General features: G+C 38.3%; 1 protein-coding gene across 15 annotated transcripts in view; it reads left to right on the forward strand.

The window, feature by feature from the left end:
• The window catches only part of mmd (disintegrin and metalloproteinase domain-containing protein mind-meld), a 642845-nt gene that overhangs the window by 46631 nt on the left and 580240 nt on the right, over nt 1-15974 (forward strand). The window lies entirely within an intron of this gene.

Raw genomic sequence — 15974 nt, forward strand, 5'->3', positions numbered from 1 at the left:
ACCGTACTCAGAGTCGCTTAATCGTTACTTAAGATTGAGTTAAACGAGACAGAGCAATATCTCTTACATAAATCTGTCTCGTTTTAACTCAATCTTAAGTAACGATTAGCGACTCTGAGTGCGGCGGTTAGTTTTGTTCATTTTAGTTAAAGAAATACGAAATTTATCAAGGTCCATCTATCCAAATAAACATGCCTGAGAGATCTCCATAATGTTCTCAGAGCCAGACCATAGCCTTGGCCTTTCTCAATCTGTGAAGAGACCCGTGCTTATTGTGAACTGGCCATGGGTTGTTCACAGTGGCGTACACAGGGTTTGAAGCCAGGGTAGGCATTAGTTAGGTAGGAACCTGTTGGCAAAGCGAAAAAATATGCATTGAGTTATTACAACTGGGGTAAGCAGTGCATTTATGCCTCTATGACCTGCACGCCACTGGTTGTTCATGATGATAATGTACAACAGAATTGGCTACGCTGGTCTAAAACGTCGAATACGTTCAGCTTCATCGCTGCGTCAGCGCTGAAAGCTCGGCTGTGCGTTACGTGTGTAAATCAAGACGCAGCACAAAAGCGCCGCGACATTGATTGATTGATTCTTTGTGTGCTCAGTTGATGCATGTATACGTTTCCCAACTAATGCCTCACGCACACACATTCAAATTGTCCGCTTTTGATAGTTGATATAGGAAAAATTACATAAAATAACTAGCTGACCCGCCCCGGTTTCGCTTGGGTGGAAATTAGAAAATCGGCGTGAGGGGTAGAATTTTAAAAATCCTGAAGTAGGTGTACACTGTACATACGTATTTTTTCTTTTGTAACCGAAAACCCAAACACCAATTTTGATGGAAATAACTTGAAAAATGACGGACCTTCATCCCTTGTTTAACCCTCTTGGCAGTAGAATTTTCAGAAATCGTGAAATACATATTTTTAATTTTTAACCGAAAGTCTGTATACCAATTTTCATCAAATGTATCTTTAAAAATGATAGACTTTCATACAAACTTCCATCCCCTATTTACCCCTCTTAGGGGTGGAATTTCGAAAAATACTTTCTTAGTGGATACCTACTCCTACTCTTGACAAAGAACATACCCTCCAAATTTCATGTCTCTAGGACCAGCAGCTAAGGCTGTGCATTGATAATAATAAGTCAGTCAGTCAGTCCGGACTTTGAATTTTATATCTATGTATAGACTAGGTAATGATATAATGAATGTAGGTGGAGTGCTGTCCCGCGAGATGCGCGCTAAGCGTCCCGGGATGATTGATTCGCCCCCGGGACAATGGCTTAATGAAATAAAGAAAAGATTACAATTCCCTTACAGCTGTCGTGGCGGTTTTAAAATTGTATTTCTGTAATTTTATTATAGAGAGTTGGAGTGTTGACTTTTTGAATCTCGTCTAATAAAATCTGTTATCTGTTATAATTTATAATGATTATTATAAATGCGAAAGTGTGTTTGTTTGTTGGTTTATTGATTTATCCTTCAATCATGTCGCAACGTTGTAACGGATTGACGTGATTTTTTGCATGGGTATAGATAAAGACAAAGAGAGTGACATTAGGCTACTTTTTATCTCGGAAAATCAAAGAGTTCCCACGAGATTTAAAAAAACCTTATTCCACGCGAACGAAGTCGCGGGCATCAGCTAGTCTGTTATAATGATGAAAATAACTTAGGAAATAAATATCAATGTTGAAAATATTATAATTATGACTACGACCCGACTACGGAAAAGCCAAAAGGAAGGGTTATGATTTTAGCAGTCTAATGTCTATGTATGTATGTAGGTTTCAAAGTCAAAGTCAAAGTCAAAGTCAAATGATTTATTCAAAATAGGTAATAAATTACTCTTATTGATGGTCTGGTATGGTGTTAGATTTGTAAGATATAGTGGTGATAATTATTACGCAAACTTAAAACTAAAGCTACGAGGGTTCCAAACGCGCCCAGGTCTGAGAAGAGCCCACAACAAACTCAGCCGGGTATTCTTTTTATTATCACTACTTTACAAAATTATTGAAACTTATTAGAACTATCACAAAGCCGTTAAGCAACTCATTCCCAAGCTTGCTTATCATTTAAATAATCCTTTACATTGTAATAGGATTTTTCAATTAGTTTACGTTTTATGAAAACTTTGAACTTTGAATTTTATGTAAGTGATCTATACGAACGAAGTTGCGAGCATAAGTTAATAAAACAATATTTGCTTGCGAGCCTAGCGAGCATATACCTATCTGTGTGACTAGAATACCTAGCGTTATATGCTTACTGAGTTACGCGTAGGTATGAGTATTTTTGAAATATACTATACTATATACAGTACGCGGCCGAAAGTAATGTACATCGGTCTTTAGAATGACATTCAGACTTTGTAGAGCATTGTCTCTGTCACTCATACCTATATAACGTTTTGTCGGTCTCAACGACAGAGACAGTGCTCTACCAATTTGCTTTTTCCTTCTAAAGGTCGATGTACATTACTTTCGGCCGCGTACTGTACCAATATTTAGTCTTATGCCTAGAAAGACATCCCTCAAAGCGATGTAAAACTTGGAAAATTGTCGGTCGGCTTCCCGCGCCGAAGCCCCGCTTCCGTCAATAATTGATAATGGATGCCGTCATTGTTACAGCAGTGATTGATTGGCGCGCCAGAATTATAAAATAAGCCGTCATATCATTTGACTTGCCCGCCCAGTGCCCGCCTAATTTATGATGAACAACTTCTTTAAAAGCGATGAAAATGCTTTGACAACCTTGAAATTTTGCTTGGCTAAGTACTTTAGGTTACCCTATAGAACGCGACAGGTTGAGATGACAATCGGGGTGGAAACACCCCGCACAGCCCCCCCTTTTTTTTAACGCTGGGATATGCGTTACGCATCCCCCCTCCTGGAAGCCAGCCAGCTAACCAGCCAGCCAACCAACTGGAGGGAAGGTATGTGGGACTCGCCGGCCGAGAGGCGACCGGAATACCCACTAAAACCCAGCGGCACTCCTGCGCGTCGCCTGGTGACTGGGTCACGGGAACACCAAAGCAAGCCACCGCGACCCAGCCAGCGACACCCTCCACCGGGGACCCCGCTCACGAGGTCCCCCGCCGCACGTCTACCAACTATCCACCAACTATGTGCACCTGACCTCCCCCGGAGACCCAACGGGCGACAACGCGATCCCGCGCACGTCGCCCGTGTCCCATCGCTTTTTTCGCTATTTTGCACGTGCAGAACGCCAAAAAATACTTTTCTTTTTTCTTTTGGGATTGTTAGCTTATTGAAGTTAGTTTAATGAATTAGACAATATTTGACTCATCCGATGTCACGCGATCTGTGGCGGGGAAGCCATCTTGAATCGATTTGTATAAATACCAGTGTTTGAAGGTTTTTAAGCCAGTCTCGTTCCGACTCGAGACTCAACGACTATTAAATACTTTTGTGTTTAGGTCGATATTTTGATTAAGTGGTTACAATAGCAATTGTGCCCTAATCAAGTTAATATTGCAGTTAGGTTATTATAAAGATTAAATCTCTCAATAAGCCTCTACGCGTTGCGATCTATATCCACGTGCAAGCTTTATATGAGGGAACATAACTTATAAAATTAGTTAAATTTAACCTGCTTTTCTGACTTTTGCTTTTAGGATACACATACGGACATACATACAGACAACGAAGTGATCCTATAAGGGTTGCTTTTTCCTTTTGAGGTACGGAACCCTAAAAAAATCTCAATAATCGTTATTCTAAAGCGTTCACTATACAGAGGTCGCTAATGCGATGTGTTACGAGTGCGTAATTTGTGTTAACGGTTGGTGTTAAACGCTTAAGTGTTCCCGGACATAAAGTGTCCTGCGTTACGTCCCGGACTTCCTTGTCCGTGTCTCCGTGTAAACATTAGTTTCACAATACTACGAACTTCTATTTTAATTTAATTTTTACTTGTGCTATAAGACCTACTTACATGCCAAATTTCATGACAGGTCAACGGGACCTACCATAAAGGTTTTTTGACAGACACGACATACAGGCAGAAAGACAGACAGACAACAAAGTGATCCTATAAGGGTTCCGTTTTTCCTTTTGAGGTACGGAACCCTAAAAAAACGTGCAGTATCATAACAGATTCAAGTAGCAGCAGCGGAAAGTTAGACTCTACGAAATCTGGAGTTGGAAAGTTTTCAAGTGAGTAAGTTTTTGAACGCACCGAAGCAGAAGGAAAAAACTGGCGAAGTTTACAGCGCTTTATATGTACTAGAGAAGTAAACATGTTTTGCTGGCATCTAGTATCGGGAGAGTACGGCGACTTAGGACAAAACTGATTGTGTAACTTTTTTGAGTTTCAAATCACAATTCCTATACCCTATCCACGGAATGAAGTTAATATAGCGCTCTCTTTACCTAATATAAAAGGCAAAGGTGACTGACTGACTGATGATCAACGCACAGCTCAAAATACTGAACTGATCGGGCTGAAATTTGGCATGCAGATAGCTATTCAAACTCAAAACTCAAACTCAAATTATTTATTCAGAATTGGTAAAATTTTACGCTTCCTGATTGTCATAAGTTTTTATTTGTAAGAGGATATGATATAGTGGCGATAATTAATACGTACTTAAAACTAAAGCTACGAGGGTTTCAAACGCGCCCAGGTATTATAACATAGACATCCGCTAAGAAAGGATTTTCAAAAATCCAACCCCTAAGCGGGTAAAATTGGGGTTCGAAATTTGTGTAGTCCACGCGGACGAGGTCGTGAGGATCAATCATGATTCAATCATGAATCAATGAATGATTGCCGCCAGGAATAGAAGCAGCTTCTTGGCCGAGGAATGCGCCATACCTCACGAGCAATCTCTGTGAAATCATGATTAACCCATCGCCGGCTCACTACAGAGCACGGGTCTCCTCTTAGAGTGAGATTGGCAGACTTCACACACCTTTGAGAACATTATGGAGAACTCTTAGGCATGCAGGTTTCCTCACGATGTTTTCCTTCACCGTTAAAGCAAGTGATATTTTAATTACTTAAAAACGCACATAACTCCGAAAAGTTAGAAGTGCGTGCCCGGGATCGAAACCCCGACCTCTGATTGGAAGGCGGACGTCCTAACCACTAGGTTACCGCAGCGTCTGTGAAATAGTGTACTTATGATTTGCCTAAGGCAACAGTTATAGTGGTCGCGTCGTTTCGGGATGCATTTAAGGCGGATCTGGCGATACATTAATCTTGCGAGACAAAAGGTTGATGCTATATTGTTTCACTGCTCACTCCCACGAGATAAGGGGAAGGAGCACGTAAACTGTGTCATATTATAGGTACAGTCAGCAACAAAGCTATGCACCCATCCATAGTCGCTTGTACTGGCGGGTGCAAACCTAACTTTGTTGCTGACTGTACAACAAAGTGTTAGATAATGTCTGTAACATCCCGGTATGCTGAGGTTAGGACCGATGTGTAGATAAACAAAAAAAGATATGAGCCTTGTACCGTGATACTCAGAGATATGAGGACATAAAGATTTTGTTTAAAACTCCAGTGCGACAACCCTGTAAACAGCTGATCGTGGAAATGAACTCGTAGAAAACGTCTGTGAACTCAAAGGAACGTTTAAACGTTTGTCAAGTAGAAGAGACAACGAAATAATCTATAGTACGGTGTGCATTGCGCTTTCGAATTACTTGTACGTTAAATAATTTTAAATGCATATCAAAAATTGCGCAACCGGCAGGAATCGAACCTGCATCTTCTGGGTTCGCGCCCGATGCCTTGTTAAACTCAAAAAACTCAGTACTGAGTTAACATACATATCACCAATTGTTAAACTCAAAAAACTCAGTACTGAGTTAACATACATATCACCAATTTCGTCACTGGCAGTAAGCGAGCCCGTGGCCGAGTGGTCAAGGCATCGGGCGCGAACCCAGAAGATGCAGGTTCGATTCCTGCCGGTTACGCAATTTTTGATATGTATTTAAAATTATTTAGTAATTTCCTTGAAGTGTAGGTAAACACTAAAAAATTATAAAAATATACTTGTACGTTATCATGACTTAAAAAACATCGTACATCCTTTTTAATTTTTATTAAATAGTTTACATGGCAGCCATTTTTTTTTTTGAATTTTGTTGTTAATAGCGGCAATAAAAATGCACACTCTGTGAAAGTTTCAACTCTGTACAGTGCGACAAGGCTCTTTTGGCGCGAGGCGAAAATCGGAACTAACGCTGTCGTCAAGTTTCCCCTTTGTTCTTGTTTGAATAGTCTAAAGCTAGTCTATTGACAGGGGGGCGCTGTTGTTCTCCAACAGTCTCTCATCCCTGTCAATGTCATTCAAGTGCCAAGAGAGCCTTGTCGCACTGTACCTATAACGGTTCATGACATACAGCCTACTGACAGACAGACAGAGTGACGGACGGATGGACGGACAGCGGAGGCTTAGTAATAGGGTCCCGTTGACACCATTCGGGTACGGAACCCTAATTTTTATGAAAATGAAAATATTTTTATTCAAGTAAACTTTCAAAAGCGCTTTCGAATCGTCGGATGCGTCTACCATTGGTTCGGAACGCCATTCCTACCGAGAAGAACCAGCAAGAAACTCGGTGGTTGCTTTTTTCAAATATTTGATATATTTGAAAAGAGCAAATATTAAACAAAAAAAAACGAAAAAATTTCAAAGTATCTCTTTAATTTGGGCTTGGGTGTGAACAAATCCTTATAAAATAGCTTGAGAAGTTCTGTTATAAAGAAAGAAGTTATAAAGTCATAAGCGTGGAATATTATTACGAGCTAAGTTAGGTAATTTAGGTAAATGATGAGCTAGGTTTCCGTATGTTACGTTGTTTTCTCTTATACGCTTGTCATGAAATTGTGCAAAGTAATGCTTGTTACCATCAATCTTCTTGGTAATTTGAGATATTTTATTAAGGCTCTTCTACATCCGTCCTTTATAAATACCCGCGTGGATTTAAGTTTTTAAAATCCCGTGGGAAATCTTTGCTTTTTCGGGATAAAAAGTAGCATATGTTACTCTCCAGGTCTTACATATATCCATGCAAAAATCACGTCAATCTGTTGCTTCGTTGCGGCGTGATCGAAGGACAAACCAATAAACACACTTTCGCATTCATAACTTGGGTAGTGACTTGTATAAAGATATTTCGTTACTATAGAAATGAGCTAAGTAAGCTAGATGAGCTAGGTTTCCGTATGTTACGTTGTTTTCCCTTATACGCTTGTCATGAAATTGTGCAAAGTAATGCTTGTTGCCATCAATCTTCTTGGTAATTTGAGATATTTTATTAAGGCTCTTTCTACATCCAGCCCTTATAAATACCCGCGTGGACTTAAGTTTTTAAAATCCCGTGGGAACTCTTTGATTTTTCTGGATAAAAAGTAGCATATGCCACTCTCCAGCTGCGCGATTGCGAAAGAATGACAGCTACAATGTCACCATCGCAATCTTCTCTGATTGGTTAACGCTCGCTCACTATTGGCTACAATGCATTGTTGCAACAATAATCGCACAAATTCAGCCAATCAGAACGATTGAGATTGTAATAATGATTCATGCAGGTTTTATACAATCGCTCTACAGATCTTTAACTATATCCATGCAAATATCACGTCAATCGTTTCTTCATTGCAGAAAGATTGAATGGCAGACCAACAAACATACTTTCGCATTTACCACTTGGGTAGTGACTTCTATAAGCATATTTTGTTAGCATGGAAACGAGCTAAGTAAGCTTATTATTTAGGTAAATGAGCTGCTAGGTTCCGTATGGAATGTTGTTCTTCCTTACAGGAGAATGACATAAAATTCAGCAAAATAACACCTGCGTCTATTAATCTTGTTGGAAATTTGCACTTGGATGTGGAAGAGCTCTTAGAAAATAGCTCGAGAAATTTTAAAGGTAGGTAGCACGTCAGACATAAAAACGAGCTAAGCTTAGTTTTATGTATGTGATGGTGTTTGTATTGTAATCTTTCTTATTCGAATACTAAGTACGCCATGAAATTCTACAAAGTACTTAAGGCGATATGCGTCCTAAAAGCATGTTGAGACATATTTCGGATGTTCAAAGAATCACGTTTTGCTCTCAAAAACTTCAAATTTGTTTATTTATTTTTTAATGTTATAAAAATTAAAGATATTCTTTAATGAATTACGAGAGCTAAAACACGATTGGCACAATTTGGCTCGATACAAAAAAAATCGCTAATTTTCCCCATAATGCGCATTTTTTACACGACCATTTGGAGAAAAACCAGTTTTATTCGATTGATATGAAAACAATTTCAATAAAATTTCGTATTTACGGCCGTATTTACGGAAAAAATACGATTGTACTACGGGACCCTCAGTGCGCGAGTCTGATTTGCACTTGGCCGGTTTTTTTTATTAAAGTGGTAAGAGGACTCTTACCACTTTGAGCGAAATATTTTATTAAGGCTAAGTTGTATTTATTTTAACGTGAATATGGAATATAGAAAGGAATTAAAAGGCTACAAGTGGAAACTGATAAAATTGGGTTCTATGTGGCGGTGGTATTTGTAGAATTTTTCAAATATTTTTCCTCAAAAATTTGTTGAATAGTTTCCATAACGAGCATGAAATTCTGCAAAGTAATACTGGTTTCCATCAATCTTCGTGGTAATTCGAGATAAGGCTATCACGACTCGTCCATACCCATATCTTATGATAGAACTTGAAAAATAGTAGTTATTCTAATTGAATCCTGGAATATAGAATGGTATAAATACTATAGGTACTAGTATAAGAAGCTGTGATAGCCTAGTGGTTAGGACGTTGGTCTTCTAATCGGAGATCGGGGGCTTCTAACTTTTCGGAGTTATGTGCGTCTTAAATAATTAAATATCACCTGTTTTAACAGTGAAGAAAAACATCGTGAGGAAATATGCATGCCTGAGAGTTCTCCATAATGTTCTCAAAGGTGTGTGAAGTCTACCAATCTGCACATGGCCAGCGTGGTAAACTATGGCCAAAACCCCTATCACTCTGAGAGGAGATCCGTGCTCTGCAATGAGCCTTCGGTGGGTGGATCATGATGATGATGATGATGATAAATCAGTACCCTTATTATAAATGCTAAAGTGTGTTTGTTTGTTGGTTTGTTGGTTTATCCTTCAATCACGTCGCAACGTTGCAACAGATTGACGTGATTTTTTGCATGAGTATAGATAACGACCTGGAGAGTGACATAGGCTACTTTTATCCCGGAAAATCAAAGAGTTCCCACGGGATTTTTAAAAACCTTATTCAATGCGGACGAAGTCGCGGGCATCAGCTAGTACCTACTAGAATAAACTGACAAAGGTTTTTGTATGGGATAGTATTTGATGACAATATCGTCAAGTGTTCGAGTTAGTCGCGGAATTCTGCAAAGTAATGCTTGTATTCATCTATCTTCTTGGTAATTTGAGCTATTTTAATAAGGCTGGTCCACACCCGGCCGTTATGAAATAGCTTGAAGAAAAAACTAAATACAAATACAAATTTCTTTATTGCGAATCTGGGTAAACAGTGGAGATGTTACAAAAACAAAAAGGTACAGCCAAATTCTGCCTATTAGCATGCAATATGATATTCCTAACAAACGTGTACATAGTTTTGATAAAATTTGCCAAATTTAATACTTAGTCACAAAAGAATAAAAAAACAAGATAGTACTTAATACAAAATATGTCAAAAGGTAACCATCAATACACACTAAAGGAAAAACCGTAACGTTAAAGACGGAAAGTAGCTAAAGTTGCTACTTTAGCTAAATGAAAAGTCAGGGCTCTCCTTACAATTTTAATTTATGAGTTCTTTTTCTTAGCTCTGCACCAATCAATATTATTTAAGAAACATCGGAGCCGTTTCTCTGATACACAATTTTTAAACTAAACTAAAATAACACGTCTAAATCTATTGCTGTCCTGCTTGCGGAACAGGATAGCACTAGATTTAGACTTGTTAATTTAGTTAAGTTTAGAGATTGTGTACAAGAAAATCGGCCTCATTATTTATTTTAGGACTATTAATTAAAATAGTTAGGTACTTATCTTAAAATTTTGCACTAGTTTGTAGTATTGTTATGAATATCCAATTTTACGATACAGACTTTTTTTATTCATTTGTTTTTACGATAACAGATAACAGACACAAATATTGCAGAATTCCATTTCGGATCGCTATATCTAACTGCCGTACTCAGAGTCGCTTAATCGTTACATAAGTTTAGTTAAGACGAGACAGAGCTATCTATATCTCTCACATAAATCTGTCTCATTTTAACTCAATCTTTAGTAACGATAAGCGACTCTGAGTACGGCAGTTTGTGCGAAAAAGAAATCTGGAATAGAGAAGCGAATATCCGCGGAATTTATTAGCGCTGTCTGTCTGTCTACTAAATTTTCACGGCCCAACATAGTTTAACTGATTTTGATGAAAATTGGTACAAAATTAGCTTACATCCCGGGGAAGGACATACGCTACTTTTATCCCGGAAAATTAAAGAGTTCTCACGGGATTTTTGAAAAATTTAAATCTCATCATCATCTAGTATTTAAATATGACGTTACTTCATAGCAGCTTAGTTCTGCGCGTGGAATTCGAACCCGGGACAAATAACCCACAACCGGGGAAAAAGACCTAACCCTAAGCCGCTGTCCAGTTTTATCGCGCCCCTGCACGCGCTAATCCGTACCATTGTCTACACTACACGAGTACAAAACAAAATACCCCATGTATGTATAATATATTATTATACATTCTGAATACAAACCAAGTGTTTGTACAGGGTGTAACCAGAACGCTAGCAAAAACGAAGACAGGTGATACTAAACCTACTGATGATTACTGATATGATAACAGCAAAAACAACGTTAAATTTTGTATATAAAATCCTATATTTCGTTAATATTCAGGATATATTGCAAATAAAACATCTGACTGACGCAAGAAGTTAACAAACGTTGCGCAAGTAGGCCATTCGGTGTTAATGCCACGTCGTAGTCGGGGCACTGACACGAGTTTTGCACGCTATACATTAAGATTTTTCCCCGAATGTCTGCTGTAAGACCTACCTACATGCCAAATTTCATGATACTAGGCCAACGGGAAGTACCCTGTAGGTTTCTTGACAGACCGACAGACAGACCGACAACAAAGTGATCTTATAAGGGTTCCGTTTTTCCTTTTGAGGTACGGAACCCTAAAAATATAGAATAACATGCCATAGAACTTCCCAGTTCCTATATAATATTTCCCATAGAGTTGAGGCGCTATTACAATATAAAATAGGACTTAGTTCCATTAGTGAGAAGTTTGAAATAGAAAAACTTACATCGTTAGTGGACGGGCTTATATGTCCTCATCGTCTCGCTTGTGTATGGGACACCTCGGCTGTGCTATTGAATTATAACCCTTATTTCTCTTAACATAAGGGTGCTTGCTACGCCTACGTTGTTTCGAACAATTTATCGAGGTCCTCGTACATCATCTTCGTTTTATCGACACGTTCTTTTTGTAGGATCGCCATATGAAAATCAGTAGGACCAGGATAGTTGTTTTAATATTTTGTCTGGTGGGAAGCTTCGGTCGTGGCTAGGTACCACCCTACCGGCAAGAATGTGCCTCAATAGCTCAACGGGTACGCTACGCTAGTACGGGTATGGGTTTAATGAAACTGCCATACCAGGATAAAAAGTAGCCTATGTCCTTCCCCGGGATGCAAGCTATCACTATACCAAATTTTGTCAAAATCGATTTCCGGATGGGTCGTCATTTATTATATAACTAGCTGATGCCCGCGACTTCGTCTGCGTGGAATTAGGTTTTTTAAAAATCCCGTGCGAACTCTTTTATTTTCCGGGATAAAAAGTAGCCTATGTCACTCTGCAGGTCTTTATCTATACCAATGCAAAAAATCACGTCAATCCGTTGCACCGTTGCGACGTGATTGAAGGACAAACCAACAAACTAACAAACCAACAAACAAACACACTTTCGCATTTATAATAAAGGTACTGATATTAGTATGGATGGAAAGGGGTCACGAACCTCAACAATGAGGAATGAGGAACAAAACGAAAAAGGTGGTTATTTTCTCGAGTTGTATTTCTCTTTCTTGCAATTTCTTAGTCTATGGGGATGGCCACTCCATTGAAGCGGGGTGCTATTTATAAAAAATAGTGAAATACACACCGGGGCGCAAGATGGCCCCTGCCCGCAGTGATAAGTTATTGCTCGTTACCTTGGTACATACGGGAAACGGATTGTAGGGGAGGGTATTTTTTTGTAATGGCTTAGATTTATTTCTATGTGGTTATACCATACCTAATGACAAACTATAGTATGCGATAGGTCGAGACGACAACCGCACACCCGCATAGCCCCTGCGGTGTGTGTGACGTGCGGATGTGCGGAGCGTCCCCTCGCCTCATACCCCGATTGCCATCTCGACCTGTGGTGTTTTATATTTATTAATTAACTAGCTGACCCGCCCCGGCTTCGCTCGGGTGGAGTATTTCGGACTGGGAGTGTCATCTTGAAGCCGTTGCTTGATACCTAAAATATCAATTCACTATCAGAAATTCTAAAATCCCCACGAATTAGGACTTTAGTACTTTGCAGCATCAGGATTGAGGAGTTAAGATCCGAAGTTCAATGATGTAGCCTATGCTTGGTACCTAAATTAATTTTGCATCATCCGCAGTTACTGAAACATTATAGTTTAGGAGTGCTGTACCCTACATCATCAGGGTTGAGGAGTTGGGACTTGAAGTCTGAGAATAAAGTCGTTGCTTGGTACCTACAATATGAATTCACTATGAACACTTCCTGAATCTTGATAACTCAGGCGGGCAGTAACCCTGCAGCATCAGGATTGGATGACCTTGAAATATTTACGGAACAATCAATAAAATATCCCCTTTCTAACAAAAAAAGAATGAATAAAATCGGACTACGCGTTAATGAATTACAACTCAGTATACATTTTAACTTTCATCCCCTCTCCTACGGGAACCATGCTGAATTTCGGGATAAAAAGTATCCTATATTCTTCCTCATGGTATGACCTCAAATCGTACCAAGTTCATTGGAATCCATTCAGTAGTTTCAGCGTGATGCGCGGCCGTGATACAGACAGACAGACAGACAGACAGACAAAAACTGAAAAAAATTACAGTTTTGGGTTCAGTATCGATTATAGAGTGCCCTCGAAAAAAAAAATTTCAAAATATCTTCAATGTACAGAATTTGCCCCGTTACAGTTTTATTATAAGTATATATATATATATATATATATATATATATATATATAATATATATATATCTCATCAATCAATCAATATATATTATATATATATATATATATATATATATATATATATATATATATATATATATATATATCTATATATATATATATATATATATATATAATATATATATATTGATTGATTGATGATACTAGCTGATGCCGGTGACTTAAGAGTAGCCTATAATCCTTCCCCAGGATGCAAGCTATCTCTGTAGCAAATTTCGTCGAAATCGAAATCTTTTTTGGTCCAAGGGGTTGGTTTGAGGGAGTGGTTGGTGAGTGAGTCAGGAGTTTTTTTACATAATATATTCAAGACAATTTTCCTTGTCTCTCTGCCCAGTTATATCCGTTTCAAAAATATAAAGCTAAAGCCTTTTTTATGAAAACTTTTCCTGTAGTGTGTTTCATCCGGATTAAATTCAGTGTCCACCGTGCCCGACATACAACCATTGTCTTTTAGTGTAGTTTTTAGTGTAGTGTGTTTTTAAAGTTTTAACTCCAGGTGGTAGGCGTACTACCACCTGGAGTTAAAACTTTAAAAATACAGGCGTTTTTATTTTACGTAGGCATATTTGTACCTATGACGATTTGAGGGCATTTTTAAAATATGTATAGTAACGGAGACAGTGAGAAGACTAAAAAGGACCAAACCTTTTGAGTTAGTGTATAGTGATTAGTGATAGTGTACATAGTGTAAGTGCTGAAAGAACACGTGAACAAAGTGTCATATCTCAAATCAAGAAAGACTAAGATGTGTCAGTGGATAATTTCTTAGTATATAAGATAATTTATAAGTTTAGGTTTAAATAAAATTACTTATTAGTCATACAGGCTAGATCTTAACATAATTGAGTAGCTAATTGGCACTCAACAATAATGTTACGCCACACACTTGAGCCAACCCGAGCCAATCCGAGCCAACCCGAGCCAACCTATGTGAGGCCGGCTAATCACTGCCCAGCCGGTCTATCACAGCCAATGACAGCTTACCGCCACTGACAGCGAATCACCGCCAACCGCAGCCTAACAGCGAATCACAGCCCACCTACCGGACGCCTTCGGTAGGGATACAGCTTTAAAAAGCCATGAGAGCTCATTTCGAGAGATATTATTGTACGTAACATGGTGTCAGCAAAAACTATGCCAGTTTGTGTTCTAAATATTAGTTAATCGGTAAATTCAGTGTAAGTAGAAATTGTGACAAGTAAATCAATGCAAATTAATAGTGATATAAATAAACAGTAATAAATACATCAGTGTAAGCAAAAACTAATGTGTTGTAAATAGTATTAAATATAAATCGGTGATTATTATTGCGATGAATGATTAATAAATAAATTGGAGCGATAATACTGCTTGCTGGTTTTTATTTAACCCACTGCTTCATCTCAGAAGTGGGATAGATAAGGAAGGCTATGTGGCATAATCGCGCCGATTCGGAAAAGACGGGCTGCTTTGTTTGTCCGCAAGGATAGAACAAATCACCACGTGAAAATTCATGTAAAAACGAGCGGCAAGAAGACACTTCTGCGGCCCGGAAAATCCTTAGAAGAATTTTGGAAAGAGATATTCATCTGCAGTGTTTATGGTTTCGACACTCGATGTCAACCTTCCACAGCTACGTAGACATGTTAACCGAGGTATGATCCATCCATTACTCATTTCAAATTTTGATCCCGTTTATAATGATATTAATGCATAGTGTAAAATACGCAGCATCTCACTGAGATACCCGCAATTTGAATTCGCAGTTTAATTCTAGAAAACATACTTGGTGTCTTAGTTGAAGTGCTTCCCAACCACGCATGCTGTTTTTCCTATGTGGAAAACCATAAGAGTGCTATATCACCATACCGCTACAGTAAAAAAAAATATTATATGAGAGGTATCATGTTGTCTAAACTAAGGAAAAAGAACTAAAAATCATGCATAAAATGTTTTAAAAAAAAAAGACAGCATTATTTTTGAGTTTGTCCGTAAATAAATAAAATACCTGTACGTAAAACTTAACAAGTAATTTTAAAAAATAGTTTTCTAAAAACCCCTGACTGCGGTTTGCACCGCACCTTTTTCAGCCCGCACATTAAAGCGCATAAAATCCGCAACTTTGAGTTTTTTATTAAGTATTTTATGTACTTGGTGACACACGCCATCAAGACGAATGATGTATCATTTATCAAAATTGGTTAAGTTGTCGAATAGTTACGAACAGACATACATATTTCAGGTCAAACAGTAACCCTTCCTTTAAGCTTCGCGTAAGTTAACAAAAATATCTAGTAATCGATGATAGCAGTTTTCAGACTACCCGCATATCTCAGCCAGAATATTTTTTTGAAACAAGCTTTGACGTAATTTTTTTCATATTTGTAAACGGTTCAGTCGTAGTGTAATTCTAAGGTTAATTTTTTAAGTCGGTGATATTCCCGCCGCAGTCATACAGACTACAGAGGGCAGGTGTGAGATACGTATAAATGATTTTGATGGGCACAATGATATCAGATATTATCTTAAGAGTCAATTGCTAAACAGTTTCAGTGTGCTCAAACTCTGTTTTACATATTATCATATTTTACGTTGACTGTGGAGTTTCTTGTGAAATTAATTTTTATCTGGTGTTAGATTGT

The sequence above is a fragment of the Maniola hyperantus genome, chromosome 3 (genome assembly GCF_902806685.2).
Source record: "Maniola hyperantus chromosome 3, iAphHyp1.2, whole genome shotgun sequence".
In the NCBI taxonomy this organism is placed as follows: domain Eukaryota; kingdom Metazoa; phylum Arthropoda; class Insecta; order Lepidoptera; family Nymphalidae; genus Maniola; species Maniola hyperantus.